The sequence below is a fragment of the Rattus norvegicus genome, chromosome 9 (assembly GCF_036323735.1).
Source record: "Rattus norvegicus strain BN/NHsdMcwi chromosome 9, GRCr8, whole genome shotgun sequence".
NCBI classification, from domain to species: Eukaryota; Metazoa; Chordata; class Mammalia; order Rodentia; family Muridae; genus Rattus; species Rattus norvegicus.
Window position 1 is genome coordinate 102334250 of NC_086027.1, and position 7601 is coordinate 102341850.

Genomic DNA, 7601 nt, shown 5'->3' on the forward strand with positions numbered 1-7601 from the left:
ATCTGTGGAGCTGTGACAAGTGATGGATGTTTAGCCAGGTAATTACACCTAATGGATACATGTGTAAACATTCTCTATTGTAAACTTCTTCTTTGAATTGTGATTTGAGTTTATGTGTAAACGTGTGATGAAGGTTTAATCATGTGATCATGTATTCTGAAAGATGTATAAGTCAAAGAGAGGGGCACAAATTTTCCTTGGCCTGCTTAGGGTCTTTCTGCCTTTTCCCTTTTTCTTAGAGAGCTTTCATAGGAAACTTTTTACAACTTAGAAATAAATGCTAAACTGACTTTTCAAAGTGTCCCTCTTTCTTCCTGTGCAACTAGCAGGCTGAAAGTTAGAATTGTGCAGTTCCTGCTGAGACGGAATAAACGCTGTTTTAGGATGAGGTGCTAAGTGCCAGAGATTGCAGTTCCTGGCCTCAGAGGAACACAGAAGGCAGGTCAGCTACAGCAGCAAAGTACTTAGACTTAGTTAAGTAAACTCTTTATTATCATACAGCAAACCTAAGTGTCTCATCAGATGAAAGTCTTACCCTCCACTGATGTTCTTCCCCCTCTGCTGCCTTCAGAGGAACCCACAACAAAAAAGAAGACCACACAGAGGCTGAACCCCCAACCCCCAGCAATAATGCATGCCCATAATCAAAACACTTACTTAAATAAAAAAAATCGCTATAAGCCTGAAGTCAGCTTGGACTATATTCATCAAGTTACTGCCAGCCAGATCTATATACTGAGAAGGGATTATTTTACAATATAATTCCTTAACTGCTGACCATCTTCACTACACCATTCATGAAAATGTCTCAATTTTAAGGACTCTGTGTCCATGTGTTGTTTCTTCTAAAGGTCCGGCAGTGGAATCTAGATCAGTGCAGATTATGAGGGCGGAGGGAGGACTATTTGACTGGATAGAACGCATACATGGTTTTCACTTAGGCAATGTTCATTCTTACTCTGGTGCCTGGGGGTGTGGCTATATTCATTCATTTGGTCACTTTGGATTTTGAAAAGGACATGCTGCTTCAATGATATTTTTCATTCAATAAATAAAAATTTAAATCAAGTTTTCAGTTACTATACTAAATAGTGTGTTTCGTTTGGGCAGTTTCATTTACACACCACACCAACAGGGAGTCAGATAGACACAGGGACATATACGCACAGGCACAGGCACAAACACACACAGTCATATTCACCCCTTTTTGCATTGACCCCAAGCTCCTCTACTCCTTCTCCTAACTCCATTCTTTATTTTAAAAAATGTTCCACTATATTTAGTTTGTGCCGCTTATTTATACATGGGTGAAGCATGGTTGACCTCCCAGTGACCATACCTCTAAAGAAAAGTGGCTTTCTTTCCTCTTCCTGCCATCAACTATCAATAGTGCCTCAGGTCGTCAGCACATACTGAGCCACTTACTTCTCCATGATGGTTTATTGACTGGCTTCACCCTGTGCAGGCAACTATAGCTGCGAGGTGTTTGTTGCTATGTATGTCTTCATGAGTGTAGTGGTTTTCTCATGTCTAAAAAGCACTGCTTTGCCTCAGTCCTCCTAGATTTCTGATTTTGAAAACCTTTCAACCCCCCTTTAGACTGTGATGTTTTCTGAGCCTCCAGGAGGGGGCTCTTCCCACTCTTGCTCATACCACTTTGCCCCAACTGTCTCACCTTCAAGTTTAATATTGTATATACTGCATAATCTCTTGTTCTTGCCTTTCTTTAGCTCTCCTTCTCACATATCAAACTCTGTTATCTACATTTACATCCTAGACATGACCCCCCAGGAGTATGCATGCTTCATACATACATACATACATACATACATACATACATACATACATACATAATACATACATTTAAATTTTAAATATAGATTTTGCATGTAAGAGAAAATATACAATTTTTTAAGTCTAGAATACTCAGTTAATATTAAGTTCTACAATTCTACTCCTTTTCCTGAAAGTTTCAGAATTTTTTCTCTTTATTGATGAATAAAATCTCACTGTAAATATGTGTAGAATTTCTTTATTCATTCATCTGCTAATCAACTACTAGACTGTCCTCAACATAGCTATTGTGCAGTAGACATAGATGTGCTGGTATCTCTCTGCTATTCTGACTTAGAAGCCTTTAGCTATACACACAGAAGTTCTGTAGCTTGATCACATGGTAGTTCTACTTGTAGTTTTTGAGGATCCTACATACTGATTTCTACAGTTGCTTCTTGTCCTGGCTGGTTTTGTGTGCCAACTTGACACAAGCTGGAGTTATCAGAAAGAAAGGAGTTTCCCTTGAGGAAATTCCTCCATGAGATCCAGCTGTAAAACATTTTTTCAATTAGTGATCAAGCAGGGAGGACCCAGCCCATTGTGGGTGATGTAATTCCTGGGTAGTTCTGGGTTCTATAAGCAAGCAAGCTGAGCAAGTCAGGGGAAGCAATCCAGTAAGCAGCACCTCTCCATGGCCTCTGCATCAGCTTTTGCCTCCAGGTTTCTGCCCTGTGTGTGTTCTAGTCTGACTTCCTCTGGTGATGAACAGCAATGTGGAAATGTAAGCTGGATAAACCCTTTCCTCCATAACTTGCATTTTGGTCATGATGTTTTGTGCAGGAATAGAAACCCCGACTAAGACAAGTCTCCATTCCTACCTGTAGCACATTTCTCTTCTTTATCTTTATTAGCATGTGTTATCATCTTTATGATAGCCAATCTGCCTGGGATGAGGTGGAATATCACGGTAATTTCTGTTTGCATTTCTCTGAAGGATAAAGATATTAAATATATTTTCAAATGTTTATTAGCCATCTGTATTTCTTCCTTTTGGAAATGTCTTTTCAACTAATTAAATGATTTACTAAATGCATGATTGTGGTTTTAGAGTGAATACTTGGGTTTCTCTATAAATTACAGGTATTAATTCCTTTTTAGAACTTTTTCCTGGAGCCTTTTCACAGAAATGATTTTTTTCTGTGAAGAGATTTTTAATTTTATGAAACTTTACTAGTTCTAAGATAATTACCTCTGTTATTGGTGTCTTTTTTTTCCCCAGAAAATTCTTACTTATGCTCGTGTCTTAAAACACTTCCCCTGTATTTTTATTTAAAACATTCACAATCTTTGGTTTTTATTCTAAAGTTACTAGTCTAGTTCTATTTACTTTGGTCCAAGATGTAAATTATGGATTTAACTTTATTTTTACATACCAATTTCCCAACGATTTTTTGAAGAGACTACTCTCCCCCTCAAATGAACATTTTTGACATATTAGATACCTGTATCTGTGTGTTCACTTCTGCATCCATTGTTCCCTTCTTCTTTGTCTATGGGTTTGTTTTTGTATTACTCTTCAGCTGTGTTCAATACTGTGGCTCTGTGGTAAGGTCTGAGGTCAGGTACTAGTTCCAGCATGATGTTTTTCTGGTTAGGATTGCAATGGCTGCTTGTGTTCATTTATGTTCTTATAATGACCTTAGTATCTTTTTCTTATCCTGTAAAAAAAATCAGACTTTGGATGGAGATTGTGTTAGATCTGTAGGTTGTTCTAACAACCTATTTTTATAGCATTAATGTTTTTATAATACTATTTCTGGTTATTCAAGAACTTGGATGAGGTCTCTCCATACTGTATTTTCTTCAGTTTTGTTTTGATTGCTTAGATCTTTCCCCTCCTTTATTAGATTTATTTATTTATGGAACAAACTATAAACAGGATTGTTTTTTTCTGTTTTTTTTTAATTGACACGTTCTTTATTAGTATGGAGAAAAGTTGCTGATTTGCATGATTTTGAAACATACTATTTTGATCAACTTATGTATTGGACTTAGGAAGTGAACCCCAACTGAGTCCTTGTCTGGATGGATCCACAGTTCAATTTGTGCCATCTTCTGATTTGTGAGAGAGTGGCTCATCACAAAGCTGGGACAGCCCATGGAACAACAGAGGTTGACCAGTAGTTCCTCAATGAACACAATAATGCAGTGCCCATTGGTCAGCCAGAAGTGGTCTACCTGGTGCTTGATGTTCACTTTTAACACAGTGAATCACTTTACATCAATCTCCACATCAAAATGTCTAATGTTTGAAACAGCTACTGAGGACCATAGTCAAACATTGGTCAGTGCTCAATGAGTCTTAAGGAAGAGTTGGTAGAAGGATCAACGGTTCTGGAAGCAATAGGAACTCCACAAGAAGACCAAGAGAGTCAACGAACCTGGACCCTTGGGGGCTCTCAAACATTGAACCACCAATGAAAGAGCATACACAGGTGGGCCTAGGCACACCACATGTATGTAGCAGATATACAGCTCTATCTTCATGTGGGTTCCCCAACAACTGGAGTAGGGGCTGTCCCTAAAGCTGTTGCCTGTTCGTGGATCCTGTTGCCCTAACTTGGCTGCCTTGTCTGGCCTCAGTGAGAGAGGATATGCCTAGCCTTGGAGAGACTTAATGTGCCAGGGTTGAAGGACATGGTGGGAGCTTCCCCTTCTCAGAGGAGAAGGGGATCCGGGATAGGGAGGGGATGTGTGTGGGAGGATTGGTGGGAGGGAGCAGTGATAGGTATATAAAGTGAATACATAAATTAATTAATGGAAATATCCAATGATATCCCTTCTTCTGTTCAAAGTATTGCCCAAACATGATATCAACACAACCTGTGGTGGTGACAAAGATGCTGCCCTCCTTATAGGCTTTGTCCATGGTATTCAACTCATAGACCTCCAAGGCAGCCACAATGATGGTGTCAATCTTGGTGATGATGACTCAGGTCCTGAAATCACTCAAGGTCTGTACACATCCCTTTCCTACATCACTACAGCCTGCTGCCACTGCCAGCTTACCCACAATTATCATATTTGTGACCATTTAATGACACCTATGAGTGACTCCTGATAGCCATAGAGTTGTCAAACTTACTCTTGGTGATGGAATCATCGGCACTGATAGCAGGTAACTTCAGGATACCATTGGCCATCATCTTGTTCAAGTTATGGACCCTAGTCATTGTTTCCTCAGAGATGACTTGTATGTCTGCTAGTAGCAGGGCACTTTAGGTGAATGGAGTTGCTCCAAAGAACCTTTCTAAACAGGTCCACTTCCTTTGCATCCTTTCTTTCCTACCACCTCTGGTGAGTGGTGGATTATAAGGAAATAAAGCATTTAAGAATCATAATTAAAAATAGGATTTGAGAAAATTAAAGTTACATAGCTGCTGCATGATCCTGAGAAGATATTGCCATTGGACCATAGCATCCTGGGCCATGAGAGTCTCAATGAGTGCAGCAGTCACCACAAACACGTGCAGCCAGCCAGTAATGGAAGAAACTTTCTGTGGTTTGAAGGTCAAGCACATTTCCCGCATGTGTATCAAACTTGTATCTCATTCTCAGCTATGTCCAGAGACATTTTCAACATGTAGACAGTCTAATGTCTGCAACTTTGTAGGACAGTTAATCAGACATGCTGGCAGTGCTGTCTTTAGGATTGATGAACTCAGTGAAGGGGGATAGTTGGTGCCAGGAAAAGACAGAATGGCTATTCTAAATGTATATTTATTGATGTGTAGAGATTACCATTTTTTAAAAGCAAACTTTTCTCAACATGTGGAATTCCAAACAATAAGCTTGAACTTCATACCTTATAAGACCCAATGCGTTGTTATTTGAATAGTAACCTGGTTATATCTCTCTCTTCACTGACTATCTCTGCCAGAGATCACACATAGGCACAGGAAAAGACATACTGATGGCTTAGTGAAGACAAGTTTATACATGTGAGAAGAAATCACACATTCTAAAATTTAGCATTTAATTATGGAAGAAATTTTTTTGATGTTTTCCTACTCTATACATAGATTTTCTTTTCTGTGAAACTGTTCTGAATACTTTCCTTTGTTGTGGTGTCTGTATGTATGTGTGAGAGAGAGAGGTAGGGGAGAGGGAGAAGGAGAGAGCACTTTTGCTTGTATGTGGGCATATGTATACGTGTGTGGATGATGTGTGGCAGCACGCACAAGTGTGTGCATGTATATATGTGAAGCCCAGAGGTGGATGTCCAGTGTTTGCTATGAATTTTCAGTATACCTTCTGAGATGTGGTATCTACCACTTGCCAGCAAGCTGCAGGGATCCCCAATTCTGCCTTCTCAGCACAATCCAGCTTTTATGTTTGTAATTTTTTTAATTGTTTTACATTAATTGTGAATTTTTGGGTTTGATATCTACCAAAAACAAAAGAACTGAAAAATCTTTCTATTTAAATATAGCCTTTATACAAGAAAACATTGTGAGGTATTTCAAATCTTGGCAAATTTAATCTTTCTAAAGAGAAGGAAAAACAATGTAGAATAATAAAAAGAAAGGATTCATTTGAAATCTATTGTCTCTTGAAGGCTTTGAGGGGACGGATGAGAGTCAAATCAAAGGCCATACCATAGTTAACAGGTTTTCCAACTATAGGCATGTATATGTGCACACACACACACACACACACACACACACACACACACACACACACTGCTAAAAACATCTAGAGGAACAATCACCTTGTGTTCTTTAATTGAACAGTTGTAATGCTTTTCATATGGTGTATTGGTTTAAATTCACTTATAAGTAACTGAAAACAATTGCCAAAATATTACTGGCATGTATAGAAGGTTCAAGAAATCCTAGAAAGGGGTGGAAGTAATTCTTCCAAGGGTGCAGTACACAAGGAAAGCACTGATGGTTTGTTTTTGTAAAAAAGTCAGCTTGTGAGTCAATATATCTAGGCCGCTATACATCAGTTCCATGTGCCTGCCAGATCCTAACTTGATAACTACATAATTTGTCTATTCAAGTTTAATAACAAGGATTGGAATATTTTAAAATATTTCAAGTGCAAAAATTGTGGTTAAAAAAGGAACAGACAATGAAATCAAAATTTCAACAAATATGCATATTTAACATTTAATTATAGCGCATTAGTTCTCAACCTGTGGGTCATGATCTGGGGGTCAAATGACCTTCTCACATGAGTCACATATCAGATATCCCGCATGTCAGATATTTAAATATCTGATATTTACAATTTAAAACAGCAAAATTATAGTCATGAAATTACAGCAAAATAATTTTATGGTTGTAGGACATCACAGCATGAGGAACTATATTAAAGGTTTGCAGCATTTGTTCTAGAGAGATATATTCCATATCTTTGTATAAACATATATCTCTCTCTTGACTAATGTTTTTAACAGGAGAAAATATTGTTGTTTATAGAAAAGAAAATTCAAGTTGATGCTTAAATAATGCTTGTATTTATATATTTTTGAATTATTAATATTATATAGTTTTGTTCTTTTGAAACTGGGTCTCAATATGTATTTCAAATATGTACTTCTCTTAAATTTGCTATGTAGCCAAGGCAAGTCTTCAACTAGCAACAATTCTCCTGATTCAGCCTTCAAGTTGTTGGAGTTACAAGTGTCAGGTACCTCACCTGACTTTAATATCTATATTTTAATATTTTGAGGCTAATATTTAGCTTATGATTCCTTTAAAATGGATCAAACTATTTCTACAATTGTGGTAACAGAGTTGAATTGATTACCTTCCCTT

The 7601-nt window shown here is 37.8% G+C and overlaps 1 pseudogene; it reads right to left on the bottom strand.

Annotated features, from left to right (window-relative positions):
* Window positions 1-3756: 3756 nt before the first annotated feature.
* On the bottom strand, window positions 3757-5357 carry Ahcy-ps2 (adenosylhomocysteinase, pseudogene 2; annotated as a pseudogene).
* Window positions 5358-7601: the final 2244 nt, after the last annotated feature.